This window comes from Ovis canadensis, chromosome 25 (genome assembly GCF_042477335.2).
Source record: "Ovis canadensis isolate MfBH-ARS-UI-01 breed Bighorn chromosome 25, ARS-UI_OviCan_v2, whole genome shotgun sequence".
NCBI lineage: Eukaryota > Metazoa > Chordata > Mammalia > Artiodactyla > Bovidae > Ovis > Ovis canadensis.
In genome coordinates, this window is record NC_091269.1 from 52,325,362 (window position 1) to 52,343,638 (window position 18,277).

The 18,277-nt window shown below is 55.3% G+C and overlaps 1 protein-coding gene across 5 annotated transcripts in view; it reads left to right on the top strand.

The window, feature by feature from the left end:
* ZMIZ1 (zinc finger MIZ-type containing 1) overlaps positions 1 to 18,277 on the top strand; it is a 240,815-nt gene that overhangs the window by 57,671 nt on the left and 164,867 nt on the right. For 4 of the 5 annotated variants that reach the window (XM_069572535.1, XM_069572538.1, XM_069572537.1 and 1 more), the window contains exon 3: positions 12,719 to 12,808. The exons of the other annotated variant lie outside the window; for it this stretch is intronic. The gene's annotated coding sequence lies outside the window, so the exon portion shown is untranslated. The remainder of the gene's footprint in view (positions 1 to 12,718; positions 12,809 to 18,277) is intronic. 5 annotated transcript variants of the gene reach the window in all.

Below are 18,277 nucleotides of genomic sequence, written 5' to 3' on the forward strand. Positions count from 1 at the left end.
GTGTGGGGCAAGGTGGGAGTAGATGACCCTGCCCTAGACATTGGGCTGGCTCGGAGCCTGACGGAGAAGGGGCAGCCCTCTGAGCCACATGTGCCTGTGGCCTGCTGCAGGAGCTGTGGGTGCAGGACGCCCCCTTGGGTGCAACCCCTCCCATAGCCAAGGGCTCAGCCCAGGTTGTGTTCGCGACCCACAGCAGCCTCGCTCTCACCTTGCCTATCAGCAGAGCAGCACCTAGGGGCCCTTGGCCTCTTGGTACCCAGGATTTCACACATCCCCCCAGTACCCTGCACAGTAGCTGCTCAAGCTTCATCAGCCTGGGGCTGGTTCGGGGTCCTGCTCAGGAAGCCTAGAATTCATTTCCTGAAATAATACAACAGCCCTTCCACACCAGGAAGGGCGAGCTGGCCTCATAGCAAAGCTTCCCCAGGAGCCCTGGCTCCTGGACCCTCAGAACATCAGGTGGGATTCTCAGGGGCCCATTTTCCAGGGGAGGATTAGAAGCAGAGAAGAGAAGGCATGAGACTCGGCCAGGGTCATGGGGCCAAGGCAGAACTCACCTTGGATTCCAGGTGGTAGTCAAACTCCTTTTGGGATGGAGCCAGGGTTTTCTGCTCAGGCTTACGGCAGGTGGGCCAGGGCTCGGGAAGAGGGGGTGGAGGAGGAGCGCTTCTGGGGGGCGAGGAGCTCAAGGGAGAGGCCCCGAGTCACTGTCTCTCCTCCTTGGCTCCAGTTACTCTAATTGGTGGATCTGCCAGTGGTGCTGACATTTACCTGGTAGGGAGGCAGGCCTCCTCCCTCTCGAATCAAGATGCTAAAAATAACTGGGTCCAGCTTCCCAGGGCCCCTGCCCAGCTATCGCCTGCTTGCCTGCCTCGGCGACCTTTCTCCTGGGTGCTAGAAGCTAATTGCTTCACGAGACTACAGTTTCTCGTGCTGAGGACTTCCTAGGGGTCTGAGCAGGGATGGCATTGCTCCTGAAACTGAAGAGGGCTCTCTGCAGGGCCTCCCTACCCCCCAGTATTGGGGTGATGGGCCCCTGCCCAGACCCTAGCACCCACCCCGTTTTCTCCCCGGGTGCAGTATCCTGCCAGACTGGCCACTCCAGCCCTGGAAGCTTAAGCCCCTTCCTTGAGCTGCTGGAGTTTATGCCGGTGCCCCTCCTCCTCCGAGTTATCCAGTGCTCACCTTGAGACCTGTGCCATGTCCAACACAGCTGTCCAAAGTGCGGCTTCCTGCCTTCATGCCGCATGTTCACCCTGCAGGCAAGAGGAGCCCAGACTGGAGGGCTGGACATGTTTAAATCCAGCTGTGAAACCTTAGCTCGTTTCTGAGCCTCTGTGCTCTCATCTCTGAAATGGGTATCATGACTGACTTTATAATGTTGTTGCAAGAATGAAATGAGGTAACATGGAGAAGGTCTCAGGTCAAGAGAGCTGCTCCCTTCTGACCCCCGGCCCCACCCCGCCCTGCCTGCCCCAGACCAGGGGGAGGCCTGAGCACTTCTGGGGGTTTTCCTTTCTCTTGCTCTGTAAATCAGCCCTGGAAGCCCCCATACATTTGGTTGATGTATATGGACTGGAAGAGGAAGGTCTTAAAAGACCCAGGCTGAAAACTAGGGACTGGTACCCCTCAAAAGCAGGGGTCTCTTGCCCATTCCTGTGCACGTTCCAAGTGCCCTGCCACACCCGTCCCACCTGTGTATTTTTGTCCAGTTCTTGCCCTTGGTCAGTGTGATCAGATGTGTTGACATTGGCCTACATGTCCCTGGCTGTGGGGTGAGCCCCATAGAAATGGAAGTGGTTTTCTGGGCTCTCTTCTCACCCACTGCGAGAACCTGAACTGGTGGCTTAGCCCCTCCACGCCTCAGTGTCCTCTGAAAATGGGATAATAATGGCTCCTCTGCCATCAACACTGAGATTAAACCAGCAGTGTTGGTATGGTGCTTAGGACAGGGCCTGGCGCGGGGGGAGCCCTTCGTGCTTGTTCTCTTGTCCTCTTAGCGCTCACATTAGTTGTAACCGTCCATGGTAATAATAGCAGCCCCCACCCGTGGTTGAATGATTCGTATCAGAGGCTGTGTCAGAGGCTAAGCACTTAACAGTCATTATTTAACTCAATCTCCGTGACAGCCCTACACAAGGTACTCCTATAATCTCTACATTCCAAAGGCCCAGAGAGGCCACTCACTGTCTGAAAGTGGTAGCACTGAAAACCGGAATTCAGGTTCAGCCCTGCTGGGGGAATCAGCCGTCCGACTTTGCCTGGGACTGTCAGGTCTTAGCACTGAAAGTTTCACATCTCGGAAACCTCTTAGTTTTCAACCCACAGGGACAGTGGATGAGCTAGTCCCTGCTAATCCTCTGCTTCATAACTGTACCCACAGCCTCCCCCGACCCCTTCCTGACTTTGGGGCACAGCCCTGCTCTGCCCCTGCCCCCTTCCCACACCTCACTGGTCCCTCTTCTCACCAGATATCCTTGCCCGTCCCCCGTGCCCTGACCCAGCCTCCCCGCCTCTCCACCCTCCCCACTGCCAGCTGGAGGGCTGGGGGTCACCCCGAGGGGCTCTCTGTGCCCAGGGCTGTGCCTGCAGTTGGTTGCTGGGTCCTGAGCCGCCTCTCTCAGGCCTCAGGCTCCCCATCCGCACTGAGGGCTTAGGCTCCTCTGCACCCAGCCTTCCAGAGAGGCTTCGGAAACCTCTTCCTTAAGAGAGGGAAGACGCAGTGGGCCCCCGCCCCCAGCCCTGGCCCCAGGCAGCCGGGAGAGATTGCACTGGCCCTTCCGGTGCATTGATGGAGAGCACTGCTGACAAAGAAGAAAGGCCAGCCGTGGGACAGAGCGGGCTTGGTGTCGGCCTGCCGGCTAGCAGCACCCTCCCCCAAGTCAGGGCTTCCTGGGGGGAGGGGCCCAGGGCTCCTTGGGGTCCTGGTCAATTCATATTGACTCAGGCGGCCGCTGCTTCAGCAACGCTGGGCATCGAAGCCCCCAGAGGGCTGCAGGAGATGCCTGGGTCGTCCTTGGCACCTCCCTCTTCCTCTCCCCTGTGGTCGATTAAATCCTCTGAGCCATCTCTGGATTTGGGTCCCCCCTCAGCACCCCTAAGCCTCTGCTAGCTCAGATCTTACTGTCTTCCTTGATCTCAATTACTGAGCTCTTCCCAGTTCGCCCCTGCCTGCCCTGGCTTCCCACTGTCACCAGGAATAAAGTCCAAATTCCGAGACTGACATAAAGGTTCTTTTTGAGCTCAGTGAGGCTGCCCAGTGCTGCTGGTCCTTCCCTGAGGACTTGAGATTGCCGTCCCCACCCTCAGATGAGCATCTCCCAGCCCTGGGTCGGGTGGAGGAGGCCATCTTCCTCCCAGACATGCCTTTCAGGAACTCAGTCCATGACTTTCCCTCCCCCAGGACTCCCACCCTCTGGGAGAGGTTGGAAGAGGTGTGCAACGGATCAGGGCACCTGAGTGCCAGGCCAGCTCTGCACCCGGTGCTCCAGCCTCACCCTTCTAGTAGGGTTGAGCCTCAGCAGGGTTTGTGACTAGGGCCCCAGCCCAGTGCATGAGCCCACCCACACCATGCCTCAGACTCCCACCTTGAACTGCTCCGTGCATCGCTTGCCCCAGGTCTTGGAGGCCAGGCGCCACCGGCTCCCCAGCTCATATGAAGGACAAGCCCCTGTGAGGGCAGGAGGTGCAGTGGTTAGGGCACAGGCTCTGGGGTCTGACCCCAGCTCCATCACTTACTAGCTGTGTGACCTCAGGCAGTTACTTCCCTCAGAGCCTCAGTGGTGTCATTTGTGAAATGTGGGCAATAATAGTTCCTTCTCCACAGGATGGTGAGATTCATTGAAATGACACATGTTTGCGGGATCAATAAAGTCACCTTTTATCATCATCAACTCCATCGTCATCAGGCCAGCGGGTACCATATCCATGAGATGAGGGCCCGCTCCTCCTGGTTATTTGAATGCACCTTCCACTTCTGCTCCTCACTGTGCCCCTTTTGACCTTTTTCCCCCAGCACTTCTTTCCCACATTTCCTAAAATTCCAGGAAGCCCAGCCCTCCCTGGTCTTGAGTTGTCATTTGCATAGCTGCCTTATGAACCTTGTCCTTCAGAGCTGAGCCCAGGATTTAATCTCTTATTTACCCCACAACCCCTTACAGGGTCCTCAAATACAGTAGGTGCCCGATAAAAAAGTTTGTTCTGTTAAATAGACATTCAGGGAGCCTAAGTCACCTCCAGGAGCAACGCAGCAGTGACCAGTCAGGTCCCTGGGCGCATCCTCATGCTGATGAAGGGCCCGTCTGAGACCAAGCCTGAGCCACCTCCCACCAGGTCACCGCTTGTGCCCATTCTGGGCTCCTCCGTGCAGGGCTTGGGGGAGACAGGGTGGTGGGTTTGGGCCACTGCATTGGAAGGTTTTTCAGAGCTGGTTCCTCTGTGGTCCTCTGCGCTATCCCTGTGTTTTGTTTGCCTGGGTCCTTTCCCCACCCCCTTGGTTCTCTGTTAAATCGTGTTATTATATTTAAACAAATCAATTCCATTGCAGAGTTTTTCCTGTCCTAATGATGAGTTTGCAGCACAAATGCCATTGATTTCTCACAGCCCTGAAAACCAGTTGATGAATAGCACCGGGCTTGTCTTTGGAGAGGCACTTAGAGCAGCTCTGGGCAGCCCCCCTACTCCTTGCCTGCACTGCCCCCCTTCGCCACCCCACCCCCACCCCCACACTTCTTCACGTTGGGCTGAGGCTGGGTGATAAAGCAGGACCCTCAGCCTCCTCCGCCGGTGCGGGGGTGGGGATGTCATCACAAGGGGCCTGGCCCCTCACGATGGTGAAGCCATCGTAGTGGAGAACTGTATTGATTTTGGCCAAAGGCAGGAGCGCAACTTACAGAGCAGAGAGGCCATGCGGTGTGATCTTTGTCTTCCCTTACAAGTTCAGAGCACAGTCCTGAGTGGCAGCAGATAATGGCTTAGGCAAAGCTCAGGTTTCCAGACCTCCATGGGACTGCTGTGTTTTAAAGGGGAGGTTCAGAGGTGAGGGGGAGAAGGAAATGGCAACCCACTCCAGCATTCTTGCCTGGAGAATCCCATGGACAGTGGAGCCTGGCAGGCTACAGTCCATGGGGTCGCAATGAGTCGGCTGCGACTGAGCGCTCACTCACTCACTCAGAGGTGAGGGAGCTGTCCCCACCGGGGAGCTAGAAACCTCTCTTTGTGAAATCCTCCCCAACCTCCAGCGTCAGGGTCAGACTGCCCCTTCAGATCACTGACTTTTTTAAGTTTAGGAGGGCCGCCAGGGCTTGGGTGGACACGAATGATTCTTCCCACCTCTGAGCTGGGCAGCCTGCTTGATGGGCAGTCCCTGGAGAGGGAGGTTCAGCCGCCACAGGAGCCTGAGTTGGGCGGGGGTAAAACGGGAGGGCGCAGAGGAACTGGGGCACACTGGAGAGCATGCCTCACTGAAACCCCTCACCAACCCCTAGGAGTCATGACTAACTCTTTGCGACCCCCTGGACTGTACAGTCCATGGAACTCTCCAGGCCAGAATACGGGAGTGAGTAGCCTTTTCCTTCTCCAGGGGATCTTCCCAACCCAAGGATCAAACCCAGGTCTCCTGCATTGCAGGCGAAAAACTCTCAAAGTTACCCCTAAAACTATCCTGGATGGGGCTGTGAGCTGGATTGCCCACTGCTTCTCCTGGAGTCTAATTCAAGCCTTTGTTTTAGACAAGAATGCGGCCTGGAGTTGGGAGGGCTGTGTCAAGGTCACAGCACAGGGCAGTGGAGGGGCTGGGGTTTGAGCTCTGGATGGGGGCAAGGCCCCTCTGGCAGTGCTGGTGCACCTCCCCCCAGCTGTCAGGGTTGGGGGCAGGGCAGAGGCTCCGTTGCAGGGAAGACAGACCCCTCACTCAGGAGATCCCCGCCTTCCTTGGCCCTCAGAGCCAGTCACACTCCCCTCCTCCCTCCCTGCAGACAAACCTCCTGTCCCTCCTAATCAGGTTAGCCTCCTGCTCCATGCTCACTCTGCTGAGCTGGGCCAGCTGCCTCTAATGGCCTGTCGACCTGGCCCTCCCCCTGGCTCCGGGGTGGGGGAGGGGAAGCTCAGAAAAGAACTGTGAGTGGGAAGGGGCTGCCCAACTCCCTGGATTCAGACCTTCCCACAGCTTCCAGGCTTAGGTCCAAACCCTTAGCCTGGCATCCAAGACGTGTCAAAATGAGGCCCCACTTCTTTCCCCATCTCCACAGCCCTGATGGACTCTTCACTGCGGTGTGTGCGCACTGAGTCACTCAGTTGTGCCTGACTCTTTGTTAACGCCATGGACTGTAGCCTGCCAGGTTTCTCTGTCCATGGGATTTCCCAGGCAAGAGTGCTGGAGTCAGTTGCCATTTTCTTCTCCAGGGGGATCTTTCTGACCCCAAGATCGAACCCACATCTCCAGCTGGCAAGCCAACAGGGAAACCCCTTTACTGTGACCACAGGAGGCTATTTCTTACCTCCCTGCCTTTGCACATGCAGGTCCTTTTGCTACTTCCAACGTCTCTGGAAACTCCTACACATCCTTCAAAACCCAATTCTGGTCTCTTCCTCTGGGCTGCCTCCTCTCAAGACTCTCCTGCCTCTGTCTCCCACTGGATGCTCCACTGGTACGGAATTCAGTACTACTGTGTTTGGTTGCATTATTCTGAGACCCACTTCCCCTCGAGTTTCTGGAGGAAAGGGAGAACATTGTATTAGAATATGCCTCATGGTGCAGCAATGAAGGAATTGGGCCAGCAAAAAAGAGAGAAGTGGGGGCCGAGGAAAGAGACAGACAGGAGTGCACAGAACAGCTGCTCCCAGCCCCTCCACAACACTCTAGCTTGCTTCCTGCCAGGGAGGCCATTCCCAGTGACACATGTGGGGCCTGAAATAGACGTGTGGGGGCCTTGATGGTGCACTTGGACAGCCCAGTGCTAAGAACCACCACCACCCATTCCTTGGGCACAGAAGCTCCCCGGTCCTCCCGGGGCCGTGTCCCTGCAGCCAAGACCCCTCCCCCAGCAGTACCCAGGCCTTGCCCCTCTGTTCCTGCTAACTTTGTTTTATAAATAAACTATATAAATAGGCTCCTCTGATTCCTCGGAGCAGGCAGCATTTAAGGACTGGGGCACTGCTGCAAGCATAATTGTACTACCGAATCCATCAGCTGCCTAATTACCATTCATTTTGCATTTATTTCTGCTAATTAAAAAGAGAGAAACTCCTAACAACTTTTACGTAAATACTATATTTGTTCTATGTAAAGATGGGATGCTAATTTGCTGGTGATTAGCTGATTATCTAATTTTATAGCTGTCACACAGGCTTGCCCTGTCTCCCCTTTGAACCCCAGATGCCACTCGAGGCCCCTGATCAGGTGTGGGAGGAAAAGGCCCAGGGAGGTCTGCGTGCATGTTTAGAGGGTCTATCTGAGGCCCAGGGGTCCTCTGGATCACCACATGTCACCAGGGCTCAAGGGGGCTGCAGTCTGACCCAGGGACCTGGGAGGAACCATTGACTCATCCACTGTTTTTGCACAGATGGAGACACTGAGGCCCGGACAGGTCCAGCATCCCTAAGTCATTCCCTAACCCAGGACTCTGTTACTGGGTCCAGTAACAGAGATGAACCCAGGCATTTGGGCTCCCCCTCCCATGCTCCCTCTGTGTAGAGGTATTATCTGGAGGAATTTGCAGCCTCTGTTTGCAATTGGAACAATATCTGGACCAAACTCCAGCCCAAGTGGAGGAAAGACATAGTCTGGTCTGAGCCCATGGCCCAAACCAGACCCTCCATATGCCCTTCTGTAAACCCCTGCCTGCTCGCACTTTCCCATCCAGCCAGGGCTCGGATCCTCCTGACATCACTTACTGAGGCTCGTCTTGTCTCCCAGTCTGGGCCTTGCACACCGTGGACTGCTAGAACCTGTGTGAGGGTCTGAATCTCAAATCTCAACATGATGCATTTATTTGTGTGACTTCAGAACAAATATAATTAATACATCAAACTTGTGATTTCACAGACAGTATTGCTTTAGATGAGTTTAAATAAAAAGAATGCATTGGTTCAAAGTGATTTAGAGAACAATATGTAAATGATTTAGGTGAAACCTGACATGGTTTAAAATTTCTAGTAACTAGAGTTGGGAACACACTGGCGGAGGGTCTGGGAACACAGATCAGGGGCCAGGTAGCGAGTCCCGGGTCAGCAGCAAGGACGCGAGGGCAGGCTTGGCCAGTCCCTGGCCTGCAGGCCGCCGCTGCCTCATCCCATGGCTGGGCCGACGGCACCCCTGCATCATGCCCTTCTCCCAGCCCGAAGGCCAATGGAGTTAGCCCCCGGCACAGGAAACCTCTGCCCTCAGAGGCACTTTATCCGGACTCTGTTTCTGTCTCAGAGTGGCCAGGAAGTAGAGCGGGTGACTTCTTGGGCTCCCTGGCCAGCCCGGCTTCCCTGCATTCGTGGGTGAGAGCCTGCCCGACCCTCTACTCTGTCTTCCTCGATCCCGAAAGTCTGAAAATGGCTGGTTCTAGATGGCAAGGGAGAACAGCTTTGACCAGGTCAGGGCCAGGGTCAGCTTGGCCCGTTGGAAATCCCCGAGATGAGGGTTCCGGTCCTGACCGCTGCTTTCTGCAGCCTCATACTCCTCCTCTGTAGATCGTGAGGTCACCGTGCCTTCCTCCCAGGGTTGCCAAAGGGATTCTAAGAGCCACGTGCAAAACTCCTCAGAGGAGCGCTCGTGCAGCTGGTGGTGAGCCCGAGTCCTGGCCTGGGGGCCAGGGGTGGGGGGCCCCTCTGCCTCCTACCCGCCGCCACCATGTCTGTGTGAGGTGACTCGCTGCTGCCAGGGATCTCCCGCTCATCTGCCCTTTTATCGCCCTGTTCACAATCAGGGGAAGCCTGGAAGGCGGCGGGGGCGCAGGCAGATGGAAAACAAAGAGAGAACAAAGGCGCTGCTTCGAAGAGGCCAAAAGGCAGGGGGCCTCCTTCCCCCAGCGGTCCTGGCCAGCCTGTCCCCACCAGCGCCAGGCCTGTGCCACCCCAGGCTGCAGGCCACCTGGCCTGCCCCTCCAGAGACTAGCCCTAGCCTCACAGGGGCTCCCCACTTGCTGGGTGACCCTCAGAAAGTCATTCTGATCCAAGCCACCTTTTTCTTATCTGTAAATGAGGAAGTGGGACGGCTTGCAGAGTGCTCTCCAGCAGACCCCACCCCTCTCACCTCTGCTGGAGTCTCTTTGAGGCCAGTGCGTTTCTTCCCACCTTCCGGTCGCAGAGGGTCAAGTTGGGTGCCCACTTCTACCCATAGAGAGGACCTCAGAGTTCCCTGGGCCAAGTGAGGCAAACAGGAAGCCTGTGTTCACAGCATCTTGGTGCTGGGTGTAAGCATTTGCCTGGAATGAATGAATGACTTAATCAGATGGAGGCTTAACTGTCAGCCCTGTGGTCACTGCTGCTGTTGGAGCCTCTAAGGGAAGGGGAAACCCCTGGACCCTCCAGAGCAGTTACAAAGAGGAATGGTTGAGGGCTCATAAGAGCCCCAACGCCAAGCTGTCTGGATTCATATCCCAGCTGTGTGCCCTTGGGCTGCTTTCTTAAACCTTTCTGTGACTGTGTCCTCATGTGCTAAAATAGGTATAGTACCTACCTCATAAGCTGTGTTGAACTTACAGGACTTAACTCACATAAAGGACTTAGAAGAATACAGACCGAATAAGATCCATTAATGCTGGGTGTTATTATTATCACCAGTCCTAGCACTGTTGTTGTTTAGAGGAAAGCTCGTGCGCCTTCAGCCTCCTGACCCCACCCCTGTACTGCCTGGATGAAGCTGGGGTTTTGCTGGCAGCTGGGGAGGGGCAGCAGGTTGCCATCACGAGCATTTCTGTGTAAGCATTTCTGGTAAATTGTTTAAAGGGGCCTGACTTCCTATGGTTCTAGGAATTTGTTATTTCTTTTCTCATTCCAAATGTGTATGTTTCAGGGATGCCCTGGCAGTCCAGTGGTTGGGACTCGGTGCTTTTACTTCCCCAGGGGCGCAGGTTCAATCCCTGGTCGAGGAACTAACATCCCTTGGCAAAATAAAGAAGGAAAAAAGAAAAAAGTGTAATTGAGCTTGTATTTCTAAAGAGGACCTCCAAAATAGTTTAAGCTTCAGGTCTTGCAAACCTGGACTGTCCCCTGCTTATTCCTGTTACCTTGATTGCATTTCTGGGACCTGGCCACCTCAGGAGGATGGCTGAAGCTTCGGAGCTGGCGGAACCTAACTTTTTACCCTGTGCAGCTGTGTGTGCACCCCAGACTTCAGTCTCTACCCTGCACTGCAGGTCAAGGGAGCCCCAGAAAGGGCAGGCAGGGAGAGTGGGACCCTCTCTTGATGGAGACCCTGGATGTGCAGAGTCTAGGGGACAGGTGGGTCTGAGTGCCCCTGCACTGCAGGCTGATGTCATACCCCCAACCTCCGCCCCCTCCACCCTGGGTGGGCTGGATGGGCAGGCACAAGGGGCGCTCGGGGCCGTGGGAAGCAGGTTGTTGAGCAGGAACCGTTGCCCCAGAGGCTGTCACCGGTGGGGCTGGCTGTGCGCCAGTCCCTGGGTTTTGTGTCAGGTAGGTGGGGACTCAGCATGGCCCTGCCCTGGGAGAGCTCTCAAGGTCGCTGGGGCCACAAGGTTTGCACCTGGAGGGGTAGGGAGTGGGCACAGTTAGGCCCTGTCGCGTGAGGCGTCTCAGGGCGGGAGTTGAGAGAGCCCAGAGGTCAGGAGTGCTGGACACTTGTGGGGAGCGGAGGAGCCTCCTGGGTGATGGGCCCTTGCCTGGGGAGGCCCCCAGAGCAGTGGGTGCCTGGGGCCTTGGCGCCTCCGCCAGCAGCGGGGCCTCTCAGCCCAGGCTCTGACAGGGACATTTATAACTCACAGCTGTGCGGTCCTGGGCCCAACTGACTGTGGTAAACCGATCAGGCTTCAGGAAGTCGAGTCCTGAGGCCACTCCCCACCCCGACCCCACACTCTCCTTCACCTCCTGACACCCACATCCTGTTCTGGGTAGGAGGGGCGGACAGCTGGGGCACTGGGAGGTGGAGGGGGGCAGCCGGGGGTCTCTAACCTGTGGGCAGAGCTGGAGGGGATGGAGAAGTTCAGTGAAACCCCAGAGCTGCACGGCAGGGCCTCTGGGATCACCAGGATCTCCCCCTCAGGACACACACGGGGAAACCCAGGCCCAGGGAGTGCCAGGGGCCGCCCAAGAGCCCACGGGAGCCAAGGAGCAAGAGATCAGGCAGCAGGGCTTGGGGGTGCGTTCTGTGCTTCCATATCTAACTGGAGAGGGGATTAAGTGTCTAGCCCCTACTGACCAACACCAGCCCTGCAGGAGCCCAGTGGAAGAGGGCAGAGGTGAACCAGAGCCTTAGAGGATCCTGGGTAAAGGCACAGAGGATGCTCAGACCCTGGGGCTCTGCGCAGCCTGCAGCCCTCAGTGGGAACATCCCATCCTGAGACCAAGTTCCGCATCAGGCCTTATGTCCACCCAGCTAAATTCTCACAGCAAAATTCACTGGAAGGAACGGTCATGCCTGGTTCTGGGAAGAACAGTACCAAGAGCTTCCAGCATACCGTGATTTTGACCCCTTTACCCCCTTTGGCCCTGTTGGCTAGCCAGTTCTTGGGCTTGCTTGACCAACCACCCCTCCCCCCGACCTCTTTCTCCTCCCTTATAAGAAGAGGGATGATAAACAATAGAGTTTGCCAAAGCTGGGCCACGTAACTCTGTGACACGATTCTAGAATGAGTACCTGAAAGAACATGTATTTTTGTTCGTTACTTATATCCTTATTCAGGTATATAGAAATGTATAACTAGCTTAGCAAACCAATGGTTTCATAGATATGATCCCTTTGGACAAGGCCAGATTCATTAGAGCTAAAAATAATAGTAATAATGAGTGAGTTGAAGTAGAGGCGAATATTAATTAAGTTGTCATACAGATAGCACTCAGCTCGGACTGGGAGAGTCATCAAGTACATAGGAGAAGGCCTAAAGTTTGGGGAGCACCAAGGCTCTTCTCTTCTTTAAACCCTGGTTCTTGACCTCCTCCAGAACTGTACCCCCACAGGCAGGAGGGGACGAGGAGGGAGTAGGCTGGTTTTCCAAGGAGGTGGACACGCAGAATGACTCCCAAGTGTTGGGATCTGGTGAACAATTCATAATGAGGAAAGAATTCAGGCAGGGGTCAAAGAGTGGCTTTGGAAGTGGCTGCCGGCTGGCTAGGCGTATGAGATAATTCCCCGAAGCCAGGCACAGCTCAAAGAGTACACCACGGGCTTAGAGGCCCAGCTAAAAATACCCCCCGACAGCTTCTCCCTGTCACCCTGCCTGGGGCCGCACAGGAAGGCCCTGGCTCTCTGCCTGTCTCACCAGGAAGAAAAAGACAACAACATAAAGCCACCGAGCCCAGAAAAAACAAAACTTACATAGATTTCACATTTTGTTAAGACTCCCACCAGGAGGAGTTGGCTTGCTGGCTGGAGCACCACGGGGCAGGGAAGGTAGCCAGCTCTGATAAACCAGGCATCCCGGGGCTTGCTTACAGGGCCCAAGAGGCCACCAAGATTAGACCACTGGTGGGGACAGAAGTGGGGAGAGTGGGCTGCCACCTGCGTCCCTGGCTGCTCACACGGGTCCTGTCTCTCTCCCCGCGTACTCAGGACGAGAAGGAGGAGGCCCGTTGGACCAATGCTGCGAGGGGTGTGAGGATTAGAGCTGCCGTCCATCATTCCCCCGCCAGAGCGAGAAAGGTAACACCAGATCCCCGACGCCCTGATGCCCAGACTGCACTGCCTCTTTCACCTAAAACCTGGCCTGGGGTGAGGTCGGGCAGTGCGTGGTGATGAGGCCGGAGTTATCAGCCTTTTCACCCAGCTCTTCTTGCCCAGACTTCTGAGCTTCTCTACTAATGCCTTGTGTGTGTTCCATACCAAATGCTTCTGGGCTTCAGTTTGTCCATCTCTAAAATGGGTCCCCTACTGACTCCAGTTCTTAAGGATTCTGTGAATCACTTGCACCTCCTTGTTATTTGGAGTTAAGCCATCTTCTCAGCCTAGTTCAGTTTGAACCCTGGGAGCAGAGCCAAGAGTCCCAGCCCTTGCGGGTGTAGTATTAAAATCATAGGGTCTGCAGGGCCAGACAAGGCTTGAGAAGAAAGGATTTTCTAGGGCAGCCCTGACTGGAGATGTGGCTGTGGTCTCCTTTGTGGCAGGATTTGAAACTCCAAAGTGATCTCCCTGGCAGCTCTGGGCAAGAATTGCCATCTGCATTTTTAGACTGTGGGACCAAGGCACAGGCAAGTTGTTGTGCCTGCTGCGTCACACAGCAAGCTCTGGCCACATTGTAGCAACTCTGCTTTACCCTAATTGCTATATCAGTCTCTGTACGTCTGCTGAACTGCAGGTCTGGCCAGAGAAGTCTGGCTGTTGAGCCCAGTAAACCCCCCGTCTTTTCTGTGTGCCCACGGTGGGGCCCACCCACTCATCTACCCGTCATCCATCCACTCACCTGTCCATTTGTACAGCCTCCTCCTCAACCTCCCTCCTACCCATCCATCCATCCATCCGTCCATCCATCCGTCCGCCCACCATCCTCCCACCCCAGTCATCCTTCCATTCACTCACCGTTCACTCATCTCTTTATCCACCCGTTCTTCCGACCATGTATTTACTCATGAATTCACACATCAAACACACACTGACTCATATCAGGCCAGCCCTGCGCTAAGGGTTGGGTTTTGAAGATAGATCAGCTCCAGCCCTGCCCTGGAGATGGTGTGCTCTGTGATAGAGGCTGATCCATGATCTCAGAGCCCGGCTCTGTTCCATAAGTTCACTGTTTAAGGCCCCTGTGGTGTCTGAGACTCTATGAGGAAGGGAGGAGCAGCCACTTGCTGGTTCTGCAGGCAGGCATTCAGGGAGTGCTTTCCAGGGGAGGTGGCATTGCTCATTTATCAGTGCTCCAGTTGTTTATTGAGAAAGTCTCTGTGCTGAGAACTGCTTGATGTTTTGGAGACCTGGCAAGGAATAAGACTGACAAAACTCCCTTTCCTCGTGGCGTGTACATTCTCATGAGGAGACGTGGACAATAAATACTTAAAATAAGATTATGTCATGTCAGATGATGCTAAGTTTTAGGAAGAGAAATTAGCTGAGTGAAGGAACAGAGCCTACAGGATGGGTAAAGTGTTCTTAGACAAAGGATGATCAAGGAAGGCCTCTGACAAGGTGACATTTGAACATTGACATGAGTGGGGGAGTGAACTGGGGCACACTTGGCATGTTCAAGGAAATGGCAGGGATACATGTGGAAGAAGGGAAGTGAGAGGTAGGAGGGGCAACCAGAGAGGTCCTGGGGGGCCACTCACCTAAGCACACACAACTAGGGCAGGGAGATGGCTGAGAAGCTGTTGCCCACATCCAGGTGGAAGGTGGTGCTAGCTTGGGCTAGGGTTGCAGGGGAAATGGTGGGAAGTGTCAAAGTCTGTATTTCAAAGATCTGCAGACTGGCTTGTGGGTGGCTTAGAAGTGGAAGACGGGGGAAGAGGGGACAGTCCAGGAAGGCTCTTGGGTTTGGGAAAGAAGCCACTGGGAGAACAGAGGTGGCTGTTTTCCTCAGCAGGGGATGATGGCAGGGAGGGCCGAGTGTGGCCAAGAAGCTGTGTTTTAGACTCATTAGGTTTGAGATGCCTTTGAGACATCCAAGGGGAAAGGTTGAGAAGGCAGTTGGATATATGAGTCTGGGAGGCAGAGAGAGTCCCGACTAGAGATATGAATGTGGGAGCTGTCATGTATAGATGGTGTTGCAAGCTGATGAGGTCATCTTGGGAGTGAGTGCAGATAGAGCGCATCGGACGCCTGCATCTGAGTCATGGGGCATCCAGTCCTTAGAGGGAGGGAAGGTGGGGTGGAGGCCGTGAAGGAGACGGAGAAGGTACAGCCAGGGAGGGGGGAGGGGGCAGGCTCTTCATGGGTCAAGAAGGTTTTGCTGGCAAATCAGGGCAAGGACTCTCCAGGTAGAGGGAACAGCATTACAAAGGCTCAGAGACCTCAATAACAGAGCCGTGTCTGGAGAGGAGCAGCGGAGAGGGACAGGGGACCAAAGCTGCTCCCCACTCCACACCTGGCCACACAGAGGCCAGGGCCCATGGGATGTCTGGCTGAGCTGTGAACAAGTTCTTGTTCCAGGGACCCTCCCTGTCAACCTGGTTGGCACTCCCTGGTCTCAGCTGATGTCTTATACTTTGCACTTTCTTTTAAGAACCTTTGCCAACCTCTCCCAACCTCCCACCACCCCTCTGGGTCTCTTGGGCCCCTGAGACCTCCCCCTTGGCTGGAGCACTTGTCTGAAAACACAGGGCTCAAGGTAGCAGCTCAGGAACTGTGTGCAGGGCAAGGACACCCGACAGCTTCCTACTGAATCTCTAAGCACTGCCTGGATCCTGTATCTTAAAGGAAACTGTGGAAACTTCCTGGACTGTGAGCTGCCCGCTCATGCTCAGCCAGCAGAGGTGCTCACTGCCTCTGGTGGGCCAGCGTATGCATGTTTGGGTGGGTAAGGGTCAGCCTTGGTGCACCTGCAGTATTTCATACCCAGCACTCAGCTCATGGTAGAGAGAGGGACCAGGCTTATTCAGGGAAGGCTGCAGAGAGGAAGGCTAGGCAAGGGTTCCACCGGGCGTGAGATGGGTTGGGAGGTGCAGGGAGGGCAAGTGGTGGGGCAGCAGCGCAGGCCAGCTCCTCTGACTCAGCAAACACAGCCTGCTGTGCCTGGGAAGACCCGCTGGAGAAGGGATAGGCTACCCACTCTAGTATTCTTGGGCTCCCTCGTGGCTCAGCTGGTAAAGAATCTGCCTGCAATGCAGGAGACCTGGGTTCAATCCCTGGGTTGGGAAGATCCCCTGGAGAAGAGAATGGCAACCCACTCCAGTATCCTGGCCTGAAGAATTCCATGGACTTTATAATTCCTGGGGTCGCAAAGAGTTGGACACGACTGATGTGCAAAGGCCCAGGAGACTTCTCCATACAGAGGACACGATGGAGCCAGGTGGGGACTTGGTGACCCACCAGGCCCCTAGGGAGGTGTGCCTCTGACTCCAGAATGGGGACCAGGGGATCCGTGGGAAGCCGCCTTGATGCTGCGTGGCTCGGTGGCAGGCTGGTGGCAGGAGGCTGTGGGTAATCTAATTAGCGTGCCAGGCGGATGGGCCAAGTAATCCTGTGCCGTTAGACTCACTTTTCTTTAAGCCTGCCCCCGCCCAATCTCTTGATAAATCCTTCCACTGTCTGGGTGACATCGAGTGGCAGTGGATTTATCTCCATTGAACAGATGGGTAAACCAGGGCCCGAGAGGAAGAGGCTTGCATGATGCCACAGCTCACAGCTGGCAGGATGGAGCTCTGAACCGGTCCATCTGAACCCCAACCCTGCCTTCTACCATCTCCTGGACTCTCCTAGAATATCCAGACTCGTAAGCACCTTCATGAAAACCACCTTTCCAACATTCTCATTTTGTCAATGAGGAAACAAAGGCCCAGAGAAGGCGAGACTCTCACCTAGGACTACACAGCAAGCCCAGGGCAGAACCTGTACCAGAATCTGATCTGGCCCACTGTGCCCACCCGGCTCCACCCCACCATCCACAGGCCAGGGCGCCCCACCCTGGACCCTGCCAGCTTCCTCTTGGAGCATCCACTGCCTTCCTGCTCTCCAGCAGCCTTTGGCATTCCCTCGGGTTGAAGGCACCAAGTTCCTCATCAGAAGGCTCCATTGTGCCTATTGTTTAAATATAGATTACTAATGAAATGCCTTTTCATTGCCTTCCCAGTGAATAGTTTCCGTGTAAAGTTAATTTGCAGTGTTATGTAAATTCTGTTTAACTTCAATCAAGTTTCTAATTATGTTTTTACCGCAGTAATTCCCATTTGATCTGTCATCTCCTGTTAGGTATTTAATGTTCGGGTGGGCGGGTTTGCTTTCCCCTCTGTCTCTCGGTTTTCCAAGGCCTGCTCCCTCCCTGACCCCGTCTGTCTTTCCTCCTTTGTTCCCGCTCCCTCCATCCCCTGCCCCTTCCCTGTGACTCATTCCACCTCCTCTCCTTCTTCGCTTCTTCCTCTTGTAACTGCTCCTCCTTCCTTCCCAGTTCCTCTCTGCTCTTTCTGGCGTCGAGTCTCCCTCCCTCCACGTCCCCTGCTCCCGCCTGTCCTTGCCACCTCCCGCATCTTCCTTCTCTTTCCATTTCTCCATCGTTCTTTCTCGCTCGCGCGCTCTTCCTCCCTCTGCGTTGCTTCTGTATCTTCCTCCACCCTCTCCCACCCCCGACTCTAGCCCCCCTCTCCTGCTCTGCACCCCCTGTTTCCCCTTCCCCAACTTTTCTCCTCCCTCACCCCTCCACCCTCTTCTTCTTCTAACCTGTAGACGCTCACAGAAGCTGTGTGTAGGGGTGGCTTCCGTGTGTGCCTGGGACAGACGGAGGATGAGAGGCGGGCTGGCTGGTGTTCCTCCCTGTTAAGCCCAGGGTCTGGACTCAGAAGCCTTGTGAGGGTCCCTGTAGAGGAAGGACCTCGCCCAGTGCTGGGGGCCCAGCCCTGGTTCGGTGGGAGCTGGCCAAGAGTGTGGAGGCTAAATGTAGTCTCTCTGGGTACAGGTTCTGATCCGCCCCTTATTAACAATGTGACCTTCAGGCTGCTGTCTGTAAAGTGGGGTGACAACGTTACCTATCTTGTAAGGTCATGAGTATTCAGTAAGATAATGTATGAAGAAGGGCTTAGCTCAGCCAGGGAGACTGACCCGAACTGGCTTTCATTTGAGAACTCTCAGCCACACCCCTCGTTTCTCTGCGGCCTTCCTGAGGTGCCTCTGCAATGGGCGTCCATGCTGCTGTGGTGGTGGAGGTCAGCCTTGAGGTCAGGGCAGGCGGGTAGCCAGCCACAGACCCCCACAGCTGGCGGCCGTCCCCCGGGAGCCAGGTCTCAACCCTGCCTGTCAAGAGATGTGACTTCCTTCTCCCTTAGATGGCTGGTCTTGGGGCTGTGAACAGGGGCGGGCTTGCTGCTCTGGGAGAGCTTCTGAGAGGCACAGACCCTCAAAGCCAGAGAGCCTGAAGACCCTGAGTCCCAGACCTTTCCCCAGCAACAGACCAGAGGCAAAGCTGCTCCGCCAGGTTGGATAGATGCCCCCTTTCCCCACTCTCTCATGTCTGTGTGTGACCCCAGATGCCCC